The sequence below is a fragment of the Lepisma saccharinum genome, chromosome 25 (genome assembly GCF_977018435.1).
Source record: "Lepisma saccharinum chromosome 25, izLepSacc3.1, whole genome shotgun sequence".
Taxonomy (NCBI): Eukaryota; Metazoa; Arthropoda; class Insecta; order Zygentoma; family Lepismatidae; genus Lepisma; species Lepisma saccharinum.
In genome coordinates, this window is record NC_139253.1 from 60,205,449 (window position 1) to 60,224,841 (window position 19,393).

At 37.9% G+C, this 19,393-nt stretch overlaps 1 protein-coding gene across 2 annotated transcripts in view; it reads right to left on the reverse strand.

Moving 5' to 3' along the window:
• LOC145978836 (solute carrier family 7 member 14-like) overlaps positions 1-18,082 on the reverse strand; it is a 782,606-nt gene extending 764,524 nt beyond the window's left edge. For both annotated transcript variants that reach the window (XM_083111714.1, XM_083111715.1), the window contains exon 1: positions 17,750-18,082. The gene's annotated coding sequence lies outside the window, so the exon portion shown is untranslated. The remainder of the gene's footprint in view (positions 1-17,749) is intronic.
• Between the last annotated feature and the right edge of the window lie 1,311 nt (positions 18,083-19,393).

Sequence of the window (19,393 nt, forward strand, 5' to 3'; positions counted from 1 at the left end):
CACACAGGTTGACATCATTCTATGTTATTCCTTCCTTGTATGTGTTACGATGTTATTCCTAGTAAAGTATGTTTGAAGTCCAAATTAATTGCTTGTCTTTGTTGTTATAACACAAACTCTTACCGTCGGAAAATTTTAATTTGGAAAAAAAATTAATAGAAGAAAATCGTTGCTGGGAAGGTGGAAATGGTAATTCGTACTCTGAATGTGACCACCAACGCTATGGAATTATCCTTATAATGAAGAACATGTCTGAATGTGAATTAACTACAAAAAAGGACATTTTCTCATCAAGACTGCAGTTCGAAAAAAGTCCAAACAGGAAGTAAATATGATGAACTGTCCCGACCAAATTCGAACATTTAGTAGCTTCGTATAAATGGTTATAAAACTAAAATTACTAAATATAGTAGACTGCAGACTTGCAGTCTGCCTCTCTCCAGAGACAACCCATTCATTTATACAAGAAGAAAATCTAAATTCTTGCAAAATGTTAAAAATTATCCATGTTATTTTTGTAGGTTTGCATCAATATATTTCATGGCTCGAGCGGGGCATGGCCCCTTGTCCCCCCCCCCCGGTACGGTCCTGGACACAGGTATATGTTCATATCAAGTAATCCAACGATTATCATCGTAGTGTCAAAAATAAAGGTGGGTACGCCCACATTGTGACCACCCTGTACAGAAGCTGCTGCTAGAAGCTCATCATCGTCATCAGGATTGGCATGTTCAAAACAAAAGCGTTTAAAATAAAATAGTTTAAATTTTATAAACGTTTAAAACACGGGGCTGTTTATTTTACAAAGTTAAAAAACGTTTAAAACACAGTGTTGTAACTTGTTTCTTTGACTTCTTTAAAATACGTTTTGATACTTGAGATTTGATAGTCAGGTTATTTGCAAGTTTTGTAACGTTGCCTTTCCATTCAATCCGTGTCATTTTATTTACTGTGAACAGAATCTGTCCTGTGGCTGAAAATATATATTAAGTTAACAAAGAAGCATATCATAATGAATACCCGTGGATCATGTTTAAAGCACCTTGCTATTTTTTTATAAGCCTTTAAAACATTTATAAAATTGAATAGTACGAGGGTAAGTCAAAAAGTAAATGCACTCTTTTATTTTCGTCCGTAGGTTGGCTGTACAGCTTTCTGTGCTCGCAAGCCGATAGATGGCACCATTTTCTTCGCTTGTGGTAGGTTACAGCGTCATCACTTTAGTTCGCTCTGCACTGTTGCGATGTATACATGGCTAAGCCACTGTCCGTGTGCACCATAGAAGAACAGCGTTCTGTAATCCGTTTTTTTTGCAGCATCCTCTGCTTTCTTGGCGATATTTTACAATTTGGTGTAAAACAAGCCGATTGAACACGATAGCAGGTATTTGGCCTACTTTTACATTTGCCCCTGGTTGTACAATCGCCTTCAATGTAAACAGGATAGTTGGCCTTTAGCCTATTTGACTCATTTATGAGTATAATATTTTCACAATATTTACATTTGTATCCTCACTCCACGTGACGTTTTACACGCTACTCATAGAGAGTTGTAGAAAGAATATATTAATAGATTTTTTCTTTCTTCGATTTATTTCTGTCATATATCTCGGTGTATGGAAATCACAAATCACAAATCTAATGGTTAGTCCTAAATATACTAAGTAAATCTTGTTGCATAATTTCACAGAAACAGGCGGACAACGTTTAGCAGTCGCTATTGTAATCGCTTGATCTTATGTAGAAGATGTGCACATTTCAATTTTGATTAAAATTGTCAAAGAAAGTCTTTGAAACATATTGTATACACATGTATGGGTAAATGTCGCGGTAGAGCGTCTGACTGCCACGCGGGAGACCTGAGTTTGATTCCCAGGTGGGTGATAAAAGGTCGTAATTTTTCCGGTCTTGTTCCGCATTAAGAAGCTATGGGGCTCACCCATCTTCCAATCAATGGGTACCTGGGGATAAAGGCGGCCGGAGCGTGGTTCTGATCGCAGCAAATAGCCGAGATCGATAATGCGTGGGGCCTTACCCCAACATTCCCTAAATGTGTCTTCATGGCACGGTGATATACTAATATTTGATGTTTTCTGTGCAAAACTACCATATTGTGTTGCCAGAAAGTTCATATCTTCGTGAGAGAAAAAAAGTATTTTAATTTTATCTGTCACATGAAACAGTTATATTTGTGATAATAGTAATTTAGAAAATAATAACTAATTTCGAAGTTATTGTAATTTGTTTCATTACAATGTTGTATTCTAGGCACGTAGCCTGGAGAGGGATAAGGGGGCTGAAGCCCCCAGAAATCCCATAAATTTTAATAGTACAGTGGTAATTAATTTTACATCCCTAGCCGGATTAAGCATTACATCGAAAAAGTTTAGTGTATAATAGAGGAAGCAGGTTATATTTTTATATTCTACCAATTTAATCCAAAGAACAGATGGATCCACAGCTCTCAAAATGTATCTCTAGCTTCTTCGTGAGAGGTCACACAATATAAACTTTATGAGTAAAATTTGGCCGTAACTTTTAAAGCCCTTTTTTAACGGAATGTGTAAAAGTTAATAAAAAATACAATAACTATGAATGTCAGTACACTAACTGTACAAAATGTAAGAAAAATAATGGACAACACTTGTGTTGAATATTCACTTATGCGAAGGATCGAGTAGCAAAGCATTTATATAATAATAATAATATAATAAATTTGGATTAAAATTGGTTTATTTTAATAGCTTATAATAGTCATTATTGTAAAATGGCAATTATAGCCGTGGTAATAATTATTATTGTCATTATTACTTCTACAAATCAAGTTTTATCAGTGGCCTGCCCCTCTACAAATATTTTTGGCGACGCCTGTGCTGAAGGGATGACCCCCCCCCTAAATTGAATCTTGACTACGGGCCTGTGTATTCTATAATTGCCCATTACAGTACATTTCTAGACAGCATCACCTGTATAGGGGATGTTCCATGGGTAAACCAAAATAAAGTCGATCAGTCTTCTCGAAGGTAGAAAAAACTTCCTGTTTGACCAAATTCCCAATGTAAAGAATTGAGATAACTATTATCTTGGACACACCGAGGTCTGAACAAATTATTCGGATAATATAATGAACAAGTATTTTCAGAATCTCATGGATTCCTTATGGGGGGGGGGGTTGCACGACCTTCAAGTTACGGCTAATCAAATGGGAGTTTTTGACTTTTAGGACGACAGGTCAAATCTTCAACGTGTTCTGTTCTTTACGCCATAGAAGTTTGATATTCCCGAGAAAACAAATGAAATAAAGTTCCCACAACTGTAGTGCTAAATTTTTCCTAGCTCCTACAGCTATCCTGGCACAGACCTCCCCTTCTTCCCTTCCTCATGTCCCCGCGAAGAAATGTCATGAGAGGAGGGTCGAGAAGAGGTCTGTCTACTGGCAATCTGGCGAGAAACACGTGTTCTTTCAGAAAAATATATTCCTCTAGCGTCCAGAATAAACATTTTGCCAGTTATCGTGAAATGAATTAACCACAAAATATACAAATATTTTCCGAATCCCAACTATGTGGCAACTGCTTTGTGAATCACCTACAAGTGATAAATGTGTTGGAATGTCTATAAACTTACTTTTGAACGAAAACATACTCAGTGGAATTTATCAATATGTATTCTCGCACCTCATCATCATCCTGGGTGAGTTTTATAGGTAACATAAATTTCCCCGTGCATATTTCACCTTGCCATGAAAGCAAATGTAGTGGTGTGGTGCGGCCCCACACATTCTCGATCTCGGCCATTTTTCGGATGATGTGATCAGCACCATGCGGCAGCCTTTATCCCCCAGGGTTGCTCTCAGGTACACATTGATATGAGGCTGGCTGCTGCTGCGGGGACAAGGCTGGATAAATTCCAACAAATTCCGAGAATCGAACCCAGATCTCCCGCTAAGTTATCAGACTAGACCACCGTGGCTCCTTGGATGAGTTTCATATTTTGATTATTTCAATTAATTTAATATATTTGCTTGTTTTTATGGATTTTCTTTACACTTAAAGTGTCTCAACTATCATATACGAATAACCGTTGACTAGACAATTATTTCGTAACAAAGAAACAAAAAATGCTCCTAGAATTTGTTAACAATCGCATGACTAGAAAGTATTGCTTTCATAAATATATTTATGTAGACCTCTACTACTTAATAATAGTACTGATATTAGTAGTAACAGTACTAATAGTAGTATTATTAGTAGTAATTTAACAAACTAATTAATTATAGTATAATAAATGATGGTAATATGAATTTGGAGAAAGTTCTAGAAATAACCCCCTTGATGAAATATCCTGCTTACGCTACTCTTTTGGGTATATGGTTATATACAGAAGAGGCAATTGGGTGCCAAAACTAGTAGGGGAATGACAGCTTACTTTTTCTTGATAGATAAGAGGCCATAGTGCGGGAGCAACTGCCCTGATCGTCCCCCAGTGCCGACCTCCGTGGCGGAGTGATTAGCACATCGCTCCACGATGCCAGGGGTACTGGGTTCGAATCCCGGCTTGAGCATGGATGTTTGTGGCTGCCCACTCATCAATTTCATCATATCATCACTCATCCCCATTTTCGCAAATTAGTCAAAAGTGGCACAAAAAGCGAAGTAAAATAAAGCATAGCAATCAATCAATCAATATAAACATACAGTGTTTTATATAGTATATATATATATATATATATAATGGTTGTACGAACGCACACAAATCTCTCTCTCTCTCTCTCTCTTTCTCTCTCTGTGTGTGTGTGTGTATGTGTGTGTGTGTGTGTGTGTGTGTGTGTAATCTCCGCATTGAGTTGTTTTTATTACTTTTCGGGCGCTCTTGATAGGCCACATTTTTAGATTGGAGAGCAGGTTTTGGCGACTAGGCGATGGAGACTGAGATGACTGTTTGAAAATCGATACCAGACTTTCAAGATTAGTCGGTGTCGGCCTCCTTTGTGGAATGATCAGCGCAGCGAGCTACGAATACAGTGGTCCCGGGTTCAAATCCCGGTTCGGACATTGATGTTTGTGTTTGTCCAAATGAGAAAAGCTGAGAATATAGTAAACATTGATAAGTGTAAAAGTTGAAAAAAATGGTGAATGACGGGGTATGCCACCGTGTATGGGTATTCCTTTTATTAAAGGAAAAAAGGGGGTATGGTATGTGACGCTGGATATCCGGGTTTGATTCCCGGGGTGGACGATGTAAGGTCGGATTTCTTCCTGCCATGTCCCCACTTAAAAAGGTCGGGTTTTCATCCAGTCTGAAATCAGTGGTTACCTGGAGGAAACCATGGGAGGTATAGGCGACCGGAGCGTGGTGCTGATAACATCACCTTCAAAGTGGCCAAGATCGAGAATATATGAGGTCCTCCCTACCCCACACGTCCCCTACATGTGTCGTCATGGCACGGTGCTACAGGTACGGGGAACTTTACTTTTGCCTTGACTTTCAAGATGAGACCGAAGAAGAGATATGCTTCTATAAAAACAGAAAACACCGAGACTCACTGTTCGACACTCTCGTCTCGTTGGATAGTTGGTCAATCAGAATGCATGGCTTTTGAAGAATTAGCCCAAACCAAAATTACACGAGACCTGAGAACTCGATGGGATTGGTACAAGTATGTCACATCTCAAAATTCAAAATTAGAACGAGAAAACACATGAAAACAGAGACAGGACCGAGAACGAGCCAAATATCGACACAAGACTGAGACTCACTGTTCGAGAATGTTGACCCGTTGGAGACTTTGGTAAACTGTAATGTAGGCTGTAGTGGTTTTAAGAAAGAGCCTAATCAATAAATATATTATTATTTGATTTACTCACACATATAAAAGGAGTAAAGTTAATTCCTCTCATTCCTCTGACGTCCAAGGGTGCTCGCAGGATTTTCTCTCCGCGGGGGGTGGGGGGAGCAGAGTAAGATTTCATGTCTTGACCTTCAGTTATTAGGAACATATTTTACCTATAATAATTATTATAATTTTACAAATCATAAAATTGTAATTGGATTAAAAAGACTTTGGCATTGTTAATAAGTTCATATTCGAGTCCACTATGTAAAAGAAGAACATATAGAGATCACTTACTCTGCTCTCCGTCATGGCACCTTTGATCCATGATTTTACGAGCTGAAAGATACTGTAAAATAATTGTGAAAACTTGTTCCAGATATCACATCTGCTGGCTCCCTTCCTGGCGTCTCAGTTTGCAAGAAAGTTGACCGAGGACCCTCCCTCCCATCAACAGTCGTAAATTATATTGGCCGCTAAGTGGAAGAGAGAAACAGATGTGGACCTGACCGACTCTCTCTCCATCCCTCGCGCTCCAGCGGTCTCTTCTGCAGAGTTTACAGAATACTCGTTGAGTCAGTCAGTAATTCGCCCCCATACCTTAAACGAATATGATAATATGAATCTCTCCCATCACATGGATGTTGAGAAGGTTTACCTTTGAAGGAGATGTTCATAATGGCAGAACTGATGAGTGTGGTTACAATTCCACACTTCCAGCTGTTTAACATTATTCGTCAAGATGTGTTTGCCGATTGTCAAAAGTTTAAAGGATGTTTTAGAAGGCAAACGTAAACTTTATTTCTAAGAAATGACTACTTCTTTTTATTAGAAGGAGCATACGCAGGAAACCAGATACCAGCAAGGAAGCATCCTTTGCAGAACAAGTTGAAATAACAGTTGCAGCAGTGACTGTTGCACTGCACGTGACGTAATCACTTCTGAGGTTGTCTCCTGGCTGATTAATAGTCTTTGATATGTATTTAGTAAACTCCCAAAGTTTGTGCAAGCATCCGGAATTGAAATATTTTGGCGCTTATTCCCCGCACTTCAATGCTATTTGCCTTTCGTGAAGACCTCTGACTTTCGTACGGCAGAAAAAATTGAAGTAAATGCACGATTCATAGTATATTTTTTGGAACTTCGTTCAACAAATAATTGTACAAGAGCCAAAATAGGTAGTAGTTTGTTTGGGACAGATATGGTCACTGGGGTGGATGGATAAAATACCCCTCCTTCCAAGCACAACAAATGTGCCACTCAACCGTCTTGCAACATGTAGTTTCGAGTAGTTCATAAGGAACATAAACTTGTGGCGATTATTTTTGCACAGTATATTATAAGCGTGATGACTCTGGGCGCAGAACACACATACATTTCATCATTTCACCCTGTGCCAGCAGTTCATAGTGGTGCGTGATGTCCAAAACACAGTACGATATTTATTGAGATTTATCTTCCGGAAATTGCTTCCATTTTACTGGAGACATCGATTGGTACGATTGTGCAGCAGTCATTGGATAAATTTATTGCAGGAGCATTCCATGTGAACCTGAAATTGTTAAGCTAAATTCAATGCATAAACTTTATTGGATCTTGAGAGCGAACAATCTAAAATTCCCATTTGCATATCAATTCAAGTATAATGCAAATTAAGTTAGAAGGTAAAAGGTATTTTGCATTCTGTTAGTTTATTTTAGTTTTTTGATTTACTTTTGTTTTTTATTGTGTCCCACCCATAACACCAAAGAACAATTAATTTCTCAATTAAATTTTACTTTCCCTTTTCAAGTCCACTAGAATATTGAAAGATCAATGGCCTTCTCTCTTTGTCTTAATTAGGGCTGAGCCGATACCGATACTAAAGGTATCGGCATCAGTAAGTATCGGTTGATTTTCTTTTACCGATACCAAAGATTTTCTGTGGCTAGAAAAGCGGGCAAAGGCAACAGCTCGTCTTAACATTAGTCCTTTCTAAAAGTTTGTTTACCCTTCCTAGTGACATATTGGAAAACCAGGAAAACAAGTTCCATAGATTTTCCTAGAAACAATGGATCATAAACCTGGGAAGCAGATGGCAAGATCAAAGACATGGACAAGTGAAAGCTGAACCCAAAAGTGAACATGAAGGCATGTAACTGCTTAGTTAACGCTGTGGGAAATAAACCATTCATTGCCAATTCTTGCTTGAAGATCGTGGTCATAAGATAGGTGGATGTTTTGAACCCCCCGCCGCACCATGGTGTCATTCCACTAACGTCGGGTCAGGTAGTTGTGGAATTCTTGGAAAAGAGGGATGAAGGTCATCTTGAAATTAGCTTTATTTTACCTACGTTCAAGCGGGAAGGGGAATCAGCAGTTTATACATATCATCTTCACTTCTGTCTTTCGTGTGACTGCCGGTATCGGCCAATGAGGGTTATTTATTTCCGCCGAAAGCCGGCCCAGGTGGCGGAGTGGTTAGGACGTCGCGCTACGACGCCAGGGGTCCCGGGTTCGAATCCCGGTTTGGGAATGGATATTTGGGAGTGACCAATTATAATTGATAATTATCAATTTCATCACATCATCACTCATCCCAATCTTCGCAAATTAGCCAAAAGTGGCACAAAGAGCGATGTAAAATAAAGCAAATCAATCAATCAATCAATCAATTATTTCCGCCGAGATTAGATTGGGAACATACGGCTTTGAATGGCAGTACTAAGGAAGATAAGCTAATCGGGGCTAGACCTACATTTTAAGTGACACACGAACCACTATGTGCCTCCACTGAGTATCGCACCCAGGATCTATTGATTACAAGGCAACGGTGGTACCAAGACACCATCGGGGAGGCTCCTCTAAAGATTTATGTACACCACTACTTAGAATAATGTACATACAATATTTATCAGGAACTTTACTTTTCATCTAATGGACGTACCATCATTCCTTTTGTTTTTCAATAAATATTCAATTTTTTACAACTTTGATATTCATTTTCTTGCCAAGGCAGTTGTTTTTACACAAATTTTAGCGGTCTTAACCACACGTACGCAAAGTGATGAATATTTACTGTTTTATCTGTGATTTTATAGCGCCTTTTTACTATTTATGTAATAACAATATTTTTTAGTCAAGGAATAAAGAACAAAATATTAACGTTGTATTTCCTCCGTTTCATAGTCTGTGGTTACATAGAACAATACTCCATACGCATCGGATAAATTAAGTACTATTTAATTAATTTACATATTATTACGAATCGACCAATAATTATATTAACGTATTAAATAGAAACACTTTTATTATTATATTTCTGAGACACTTGCCTCGGACTGGCTCCACAAATTATATATTTCTAAATAAGTGTCTAGTGATGTGACGAGTTAGTATGACTCGGTAACTAGCCTTTTTATTTTATACTGGAATTATACAAGTATCGGTATCGGCATCCGTATCGGTCATGGTATCGGTATCGTTAAATTGTGGTATCGGTTCAGCTCTAGTCTTAATTAATTTATTTTTCATGATGTGCCAGTTCACAGAAGTGAAAATTTCTTATTAAGTGAAGAGGCAGTGTTTCGTCTGTTGCACCAGTGACAGAAAATTGTTCACTTATAGCTACAAATCTGGGAAAGCATTTTACGGGTAATTATGTTCAATAAACAGTGTTAGATTTCATATTTGAATGCACAAAAATAGCAAAATGTTGCTTAACTATCAGTAGAAAAATCACTTTAATATCAAAAATATAGTCCGCGTGTCCCACCCGTGACACTGAAATCGAAATAGTATTACATGGGGGCGAGACAAATAGGACTACCAGTGTTGACCACTGAGCCGATTGAAAAACTACCAAATCATGTCCTCACCCTTTGTATTCACCACATACCACATACGTCTCCCCATCTTTCCCGTCGTTCGACCGTTTTCTGTCGGGCAGGCCGGGTAGAACAACAGAGATATGCGTCTTCCAGCAGATGAGTTCTTCACGTTATTACTACTACATTTCTTTCAGCAAAGGTGGAATGAACGCTTTCTTTCTGGCAAAAGCTCATCTCCACCAATCCTGTATATGTCCTATAATATTTGCTTACAATTCCTATAAGATGTCCGGTTACATGAAAAGCAGACGACAGCATAGGAAGTATTGTGAATATTCATACAAGGTTGGGGCAAACGAACATCCCCCCAAGAAAAGTACGAATATCTTCGCGTTAATTGTGAGGTAAAGCAGAACGTAAGGCCAAATGCTACAGGTGGGGCAAACGGACAGGCTGCTGTGAAGGCAAGCGGATATGCACGAATAGCATTGCATTTCAATAATGGCAGGGACTTTTTGATTGTGATACTAGTATACTTTACAAAGACGTCTGTAGTGTACAGTATATACTGTACGTGCGAAGACATTTTATCTCCGATCATACAGGTGCTGTCCGCTCGCAATCTCGAATTTTTCTGAAAAAATAGAGATAGCCTATATTAAAGAACCACATGAACAAAAATTAAATATTTTTATTTCTGTTGATTCCTTATAGTGTTGTAAGAAAATTTATGCCAGGAAAATTGTTCAATTTTTATGCCACTATAAATCAAAAACACAAAATGGTGGAGACTTTAGGTTTCCTTTATTTGAATGCTTGTTCAAAGCACTCTCAAAACCTTAGTAAGGAACATATTTATAAAATTAAATTCTAAAATTAAAAAAAATATACAAAAATTTGGCTTTTTCCTACGTTCTATTTGGGGGGGGGGTGAGGAACGACAGGCTTGAGTTTTGCTGGGATAATAGCATATGAAAGCAGGACTAACCATTAGAAATGCCATGTCTCCACTAACATCTAACATTATGTAGAATATTCTTTGAGAAAAATGAAAAAAAGCCATTCTGACCTTTCTTTAGAAATCATTTTCTTAAAAACACTCACCTCAAAATTTCTAAAAGTTTTACAATATAGTCTTTGGTTACTGTACTTACAGGAGGTGCAATCAGATCTAAAAATAATTTTGTGTGCAACCAAGGATAATTTAAAAAAGAAATGTTCTAGATATTCCATTATTTTTGGATTTTTACTGTAAAATATGTTACACTGGCAATACTGTGTCTAACTGCTGCTCATCAGGAAACCTGTAGAGTATCAAATATATTATTGGTAACATTTTGTGTGTGTGTGCATGCTTACGTGTGTATAGTGGTGAGAAACTACTTAAAATAGAGGAACTCCATGCCATTTCGACCAACACTCGTCGCATCATCACTTTCAAAAATGTTAATAATTTACAAACTTATTTCTATGTGCTTCGAGTGTTCAAAATCGACCCTTCAGACTTGCGGTTAGATCCGTAGGCCATTTTTAATTTGTCGCCTGCGGTCTACCGTCTACCGTTTCCAGACATTTATAAAAATCGGTATAACTTCTGTTGTGTACTTCCAAATGCAATGATGCAAAATTAATTTTCTTAGATATAAGTTTTTCCGTTTATGGCTCTTGTCTGTAATATCGGTGGAAAAAATTAGCTTTGTGACATGGGAATGTTCACATGTTAGGAATTTTGAATAACAGCTAGCCTAATGCAGAACACGATAACACGAATAAAAATTCAGTTTTAACTGAAACAAGGCTCATGCCATGCGATGTCAGTCAAAAGTAACCCTCAGAAACCTCCTTCGGAGGGCATATCGACATGTTCTAAGTTTTCCTCAATCTGCTTCCTTAGTATGGAAGTGTTACTTGGCCTAATTGAGAGAGGGAGTTCGGGCATGTATAATATGCAAATAATAATAATAATAAAAAAAGTCGAATTTCTGTGTAAAGCACAGGGTTTCTGGCATCATACATTTAATTAGTTGACGATATCGTAAGTATCGATAGTTACTTAGAGAGGTAAAAAGGGGGCTGAGCCGACACCGAAAACGATGTATTGCGGATGTAGAGAGCGACCACAAACAAAAGAACCTTCGGCTAAAATCCATCGCGTACCTTCCCCTCGATCCGTTCAACTCTCCCCCCTTTCCTCCTCGCGGGAGTACGGTGTAACGACTCTGCTTGGTCGCCATTTAATTATTATGACATTGCGTGGTCGCTATATTCTTTTTAATCGGAAGAAAGAGTTAAGCGGAATGTCCCTGCGAGGCGTACGCTTTTAGTTTAAATGTATTCTGAAAACGTTAACGGTTCCACCTCTACGTTTACTAGCTTCACTCATTATTAGACCCTGCGTGGTCGCTATATTCTTTTTAATGTTATCAATTATTGGCATTTACACTGTTCAACGTGTTTTTTAGAATAGCAGAGTCCTGCGAGGCTCATTATTAATTGTATTGTCTGAATGCACACAGTTTTAGTTTATATTGTCACGTGCATCTAGTGATATTCCCACTAGTGATTTCTCAATGTCAAAACCTGGATATTTCTCAGTACGAAGTTTGCAATATGTAAAAAAATGAGTTAGCAACGCGTACTAGTAGTTAAAATTTTCACCACCCATGCGCCACCGCAAGTATAAAACCCAGCGCAGCGAGGCCGGAGCTCAGTTGGCTCCCGGATGTCAACAGGCAAACATCCTGGGAAAAACCGGCCATCCAGCCAGAAGCCTAGCAGCCATCCCAGAAGGAAGAAAGGAAGGAGGAAAAAGAAGAAGAAGAGCCTAGCAGCAACCTAACTACCCGGTCTAGGTGCCAGGTTCTTGTCTAGGAGCACCTAGACCTCCTTCCTAACCTGCCGCCCTTGTACAGGAGACACCGGTCGGCTTGCCGATTCCTAGCTAGCGCTGGGGGTGTCGCGGCATCCTTAAATCCTTTACCCAGCGCCCGCTTGTCGGAGGTGCCGGCTGGCAACGGCCAGTTCCTAGCTGTGGTTGGAGGTACCGCGCACATACTACTTTCTCTTACAGGGGATCCCGTGACGTCAGCAGCGAACAGCGCCCTAAATAAAATTAGGTCCCTATACTCCCCCTGGCGCCTCACTGCGAGGAATAAATTGAATGGTCCCTTCCCCCCTTTTGAATCCAGAAGTGGTGAATGCACGTGTATGGTAAATGTAAATGCACTTAAGTGATAAAGGTTAAAGACTAGTGTGCTAACAGACTGGTAAGAAGTTAGCATTTATGGGTAGACTTTTGCCGTCCTCCTAATTGAAGTGTTTGGAGTGTGGTAATAGAGTGTAGGTGGGACGTTGCAACGGTTCACATGAGACGCGGGTCTGCGCAGGTTTTTTTGCTGTTGGTTCCACTATAGACATTCGCGAGTCTAATTATCCTGGAAGTTGGACAAGATTCGAAGTTTTCATTGATTTTGCACTAATATCATGTGAAAACAACAACATATCGTATTTTTATATTCGGATATATATTTTGAATATTTAAAATCAAAATTCTTGTAAATTAATACTTATAATTGGTGTGTGCCTATTCGCACGTGCACGCCCAAATAAATCTGTAATGCAAAACATTATTATTATACTTATTTATTGAACTCTATCTCCTTCGAAACATCAAGTGTTCCTACGCCGTGGAGCGGCTAGTACGGTGGAGAAGAGAGATGGTGGAGAAGCCTGCGATCAGTGATATCAACCCGCGTCGACCGAGCGGCGCTTGGGGCTTAAACGCAATATTAGTTTCGCTCCCTATGACGCTGTTGAAGCAGTCGCGTAGAGGACCCTGGTTGGGTCTTTTGGCTAGAGCGCCGTATGAGGGGAGGTTGCGTCATTTAGGAAAGCCGAGAACGTAGCGATCGGTGTGCGAGCAAATGTAGTGTTGCAAACCCATTCCATTTGAGATCGTGTGACAGAGTCGAACCAACTTATACATCATTGCAAATTGAGGAATTTCTTTTTTAGAAAAGGGAAATTTCGATAGTATGTTGTCCCTCCGATTGTGTCCCGTGCATGATAGTGAAAGCGAGACGGGTGTTTTAAATATCCCTGATATTGCCTTTGCTTAGTGCATCTTGGCCAAAATAAACTGTCTCTTTGGAGCAGTAGCCGAAATATCAACCCAGCTGTTTTGCATTGTGTGTTTCTGTTACTGAGTTGCAAAATTGTTTAGCGCTGTCAAAAGCTCGTACCTTTTTAAGTAGAAACTGTTTGATTTCATGATGAATAGGGAAACTGTACATAGCGAAAGCAATATTTAACGTTGTTGAATTTTTGGAGGGAAGTTAGCTACATAGCCTGTAGCAACTGCAACAATATATAGATACGACGGAAGGGAAGGAAAAATTATGAAGTACGAAGTAGGGCAGTGTGAATTGAGTGAGTACTGTAATTTTCTTTAAGATTTATTACTCTCTTGATTTCGCTTGATTTGCTTGGTTCGATCAGTCTGTCATTAGAAATGAACAACAGCTAGATAGATTACAATGATTTCCTCGATGTGGTAGTTGGATCGGCTTCTTTGGTGTACTCCAATGTTTTTATTCTCCTTGTTCATTAATATCAGCGGAGCGGAGGAGGAAGCTTTTATGAAATATATTTTGCAAATCGACAATAGTATTGATATTGTAGATTGATATTTTTATGTATTGAGTGATTTTGTCAGATTATCGAATGCTGAATTACATATTGCACAATAACATCGGTCTTCTAGTGATTGGCTTGATAATTTCCGAAATATTTGAAATTTGTGAAAGAAATTGTTTCAAATATAATAATAAAATATAACTCTATCATAGCCTCATTTTCAGTGAAAGTTGATCAAAACTTGGGTTGCCAATATATTAAGAATCAATATGTGCTCAAAAACGGGTGCTAGTATTTGGCAGGGGTTTTATAAGACTTCTGGTCGCGAGACTAAAGTGCACACCCATAGAGCCAGATCACGAGCCGCCACTGGGGTGAAGTACTCACCCACTACCATAAATCATAATTTTGAACAACTTCTAATTGTTACAATTTTCAATCTTCGATATGGGTATCAGTTGGAATCGGTAAGAGTACCTGCATCGGAATATAAATCGGTTCAAAATGGCATCGGCTCAGCTCTCATAGAAATGCAACATAAAATAATTTAAATTTTCTAATTTTCTAATATCTGCTGCCACCTGCTAGACGAGTTCCCAAGCTGTGTAATGAGTCTTTGGAATTAGGTTTTGAATGTGCTGATGTTGCAATAAATAATTTGAGCCTTGTCGTACTTTCTGTCTATGGGAACCAATTAGGGTCTTTAGAAATATTTATTAAACGTCTTGAAAGTGTACTTAATAAAATAATATGTTATAAGAAAAAGTATTAGTTTGTTGTTGAGTTGGTGTTTTATGTGCACTTTATGCACAGTTATGCTAATCGGGACTGGACCTACAGTTTAAAGTGGGATTCGAACCAATATGAGCCTCCACCGGGTATCGAACCCAGGACCCCTTGATAATAAGGCGAAGACGCTACCACTGCGCCAAAGGGGAGCTCCAAGTATTTGTTTGTGTAGACTTTCTCATTGTTGATTATCTACAGAACTGCACTGAGCGAAACCGTGTGTTGACACCTACCTTATCGTATAATATTAACTATATAATTACAAAACCTACCAGAATAACAGCTAATTCCGAAACTACAATTGACAATGTTCCCACAAATCTCGATCACGGGGACATCTCATATAATATTATAAATGGCATGCCAAATCATACACGTAAAAATTAAACATGTTACCAAACAACCTATTATGCATGAAAATAGAATGTATAGTCACAGAAATATGCACAAATTTAAATCTTTGATAGGAAGAATATATAAGTGAAATAAACAATGATGAAAAGTTCACAATTTTTTTGACACAGCTTTCCCTAAACGAAAAATACAAGCTAAAAATTGAAGGAGAAAGCAATGGAAAACCACAACATATTAATATTTAAAATGGAACACTATGGGATAATGGGTAACGCGCTTGAAAGTATGAAATCATACTTATCAAACAGAATGTAAAGTATTGAAATTAACCGCGAAAGAGAAGGAAACGTAAAAAAGCAAAAAAAATCCATTCTAAAGTCATTAAAATATGGAGTTCCCCAAGGATTAATAATATTAAGCCCGCTACTTTTTCTTTTGTACATAAATTATTTACCATTAAATATAGAGAATACCAAGATTTTGTTGTATGCAGACCATGCTAGTGCAATAGTAAAGCGAAATTATATGATAGAGTTAAAAGTCAACATTGAAAAACAATGGAATAAATGACACCTTGGTTTAACAGTAACAGTACTGTTGAACGACCAGAAAACAAATTACCTGCTTTTTCACACTAAACAAAACAGTAAAACTGAAGATGTTGTAAAGAATAGCCGTCTTCCAGTTAAATTAATTACCGAAACAACACATTAAGGGGTAACTATAAATGAAGATATAAATTGGTCAAACTACCTAAAAATACTTGTTAAATAACCAAATTCCAAAATATTTGCACTGAGGATATTAAAACAAACACTTAATACAAATTATAGTGCAAAACGTTGTATAAGAAATACAAAGTATTAACCCTACCTTCACTGTACATATATGTACATATATGAAATGGCATTAAATGCGAGATAATATATTACTCAGCAGACTTTAATAGAACATACATATAGCACCCGAAATATGGAGCTTCTAAAGCCATACTCACCAGGCTAACATTAGTTCAAGAAGGACACGAACAGATGGCAATTAAAATATTCAATAACTTACCAAATGACATAAAAGCAGAAAATATGACAAGTTTCAAAAACAAACTAAAAAAAACAATTAGTTAATATTATAGCGTCAGTGAATTTTTAGATTGTAAATTATAGAAATATTGTGATTATATTTTTTATCTGAACTGTACTAAACACTCCAGATACCAATGCCGGACACTGTGGCAGAGTGGTTAGCACATCGCGCTGCGACGCCGAGGTTCCCGGGTTCAAATCCTGCTCTGGCTTGGTTGTTTGTGAATGTCTATTCATCAATTTCATCATTTTATCACTCATCCCCTTCTTCGCAAATTAGTCAAGAGGCACAAAACACGAAGTAAAATAAACTAAATCAATCAAAACAAATCCAAATACCAATGTGGAGTAGTAAAAATTCAAATAACCAAGAAGGAATAATAATAAAATAGTCAATAAATTATTGTACGCTATGATCCGATCCAATTCAGATATAGGCATGTTGCATATATGTAGGAATTTAGAGGACACTCTATGGCCAACCTCCCCAACATTTTTCGAGAATGCCACTTGTCCGTGGTGTTACTGTGTGTGTGCGTGTGTGTGCGCGCACATGTATATACACATGCCGGCCACTGTGTTGGAGTGGTTATCAGATCGTGCTACGTCACCAGGGGTCCCGGGTTAGAATTCTGACCTGGGTATGGATGTTTGTGAGTGTCCATTCATCAATTTCATTACATCATCACTCATACGAATCTTCGTAAATTTGACATTGCCGACCCCAGTGGCGGTGTGTTTAGCTCTTAGCGCTACGACGCCAGGGGTCCCGGGCTTGAATCCTGGCCTGGGCAAGGATGTTTGTGAGTGTCCATTCATCAATTTCATCATTTCATCACTCATCCCCATCTTCGCAAATTAGCCAAAAGTGGCACAAAATGCGAAGTAAAATAAAGCAAGTCAATCAAGAAAATTAGCCAAAAATGTCACAAAAATTGACGTATGATAAAGAAAATCAATCAATCAATCACATATTCACCCCCACATCCTCCAACCCATCACATACATATCTGTGTGCTTTATATATAATCAATGAACACGCACACACACATATGTACACTTATATAGGTATGTATGTATGTTCCAACACAAAATTATTTGAATTCCGTGCTACTTAGTTGCATTCCAATATTACCTGAATATAGTATCGATAGCCGCACTGCATAACTCTTCATTTACGTTCTGTATTCAGGTAACTTAAACGAAGCTAAACATATTAGTAGTTAATATCTCATAAACATTTCTTACCTTTCAATGTTTCCGACGATAACTTCCGCCAACAGCCCTGAAATGTTCTCTCTTCAAAACACTATAGAAACACTTCACAAACAGTACAGAATTCGCTATTCCTTTATAAGATTTAACATATACTATAGATAATAACAGTGCCCCAAATACGTTTAATAAACGAATATCACAATGCCGTGCACAAGTAATGCTAGTAGATACGACGAACACAATTAACGAACTCTTTCGTAGAAATACACACTCCTACAGGGGAAGGGAAACAAGTGGAGCCAAGAAAAAGTATCACTAGCGCTGCTTTCAAACCAGGGAAAGCACCTCTCTCGCTCTCTCTCTCTCTCTCTCTCGCTCGCTCAGAACGCAATTTTCCTACCACACTACTTGACAACCACGAACTGAATGAAGAGGTTGAAAATGACCACATCGCGGCGCCACAATGCAGTCCTCAACTGCAGCGCCATTCAGCGAAAGCCGTTGGAAGTTCAATTTCACGATATGTCTAGCTGCAGGGTTGCCACGAGTTCTAAGATTATTTACTGAGAAGAATATTCCTTTGAGCAGTTGCAATTTTTAAGAAATAATATGTACTCTCACGGAGACGTCTGGGTTGTAGCAATCCCATTACAAGATAAAGCCCCCCTCCGAAATTTTGAGAAAAGTCAACGTTTTATAAATAAGAACAGTGAAAAAACTCACTAAACGTAACAGATCAACTACAGATCAAATTTGCCTTGTAATCAAGGGGTCCCGGGTTCGATACCCGGTGGAGGCGCAAGTGGTTCGGATCCCACTTTAAACTGTAGGTCAAGTACCGATTAGCCTTACTGTGCATAAAGTGGACTTAAAACAACATATCAATCAATCAACAGATCAAATTTTTCACATCAGACAGACACTTGAAAAAAAGTGAGAATATAATCAAAATGTCCATCAGCTATTCATTGATTGCAAAAAAAGCATATGATTCGGTCAAAAGAGATAAATTATATAATATATTAGTAGAGTTTGGAATACCTAAGAAGCTTGTTAGTATGATAAAAATATGCACGAGTGAAACAGAAAGTAAAGTTCGTGTGGGTATTAATATGTCAGACAAATTTACAATTCATGATGCAAGGAGATGCATTATCTCCATTGCTCTTTAATTTTGCCTTAGAATATGATGTTAGGAAGGTAAAGGAAACTAAAGAAGGACTAAAATTAAATGGTGTGACTCATTTGTTAGCATATGCAGATGATGTAGACTTACTGGGGGATGATGTGAATACAATTAAGAATAATGCTAAAATATTTTTCAAAACTGCTAAAGAGATAGGTTTGGAAGTTAACAAAGAGAAAACTAAATATATGCTTACAGGCCGAAACCAAGTGTTAGGTAATAATCAAAATCTAAACTCGTTTGAACCAGTTTCCAAATTCAAATACTTAGGAGTAATATTAACAAATGAAAATTATATTAAAGAGGAAATAAAAAGTATGCTTAATTCAGGAAATGCATGTTACTTGTCTCTTCATAAACTTTTGTCTTCTCGTTTAATATCTAAGAAACTAAAAGTTAAAATATACAAAACAGTAATTTTGCCTGTAGTATTATGTGGATGTGAAACTTGGTCCCTTACATTGAAAGAGGAACATAAATTGAGTGTA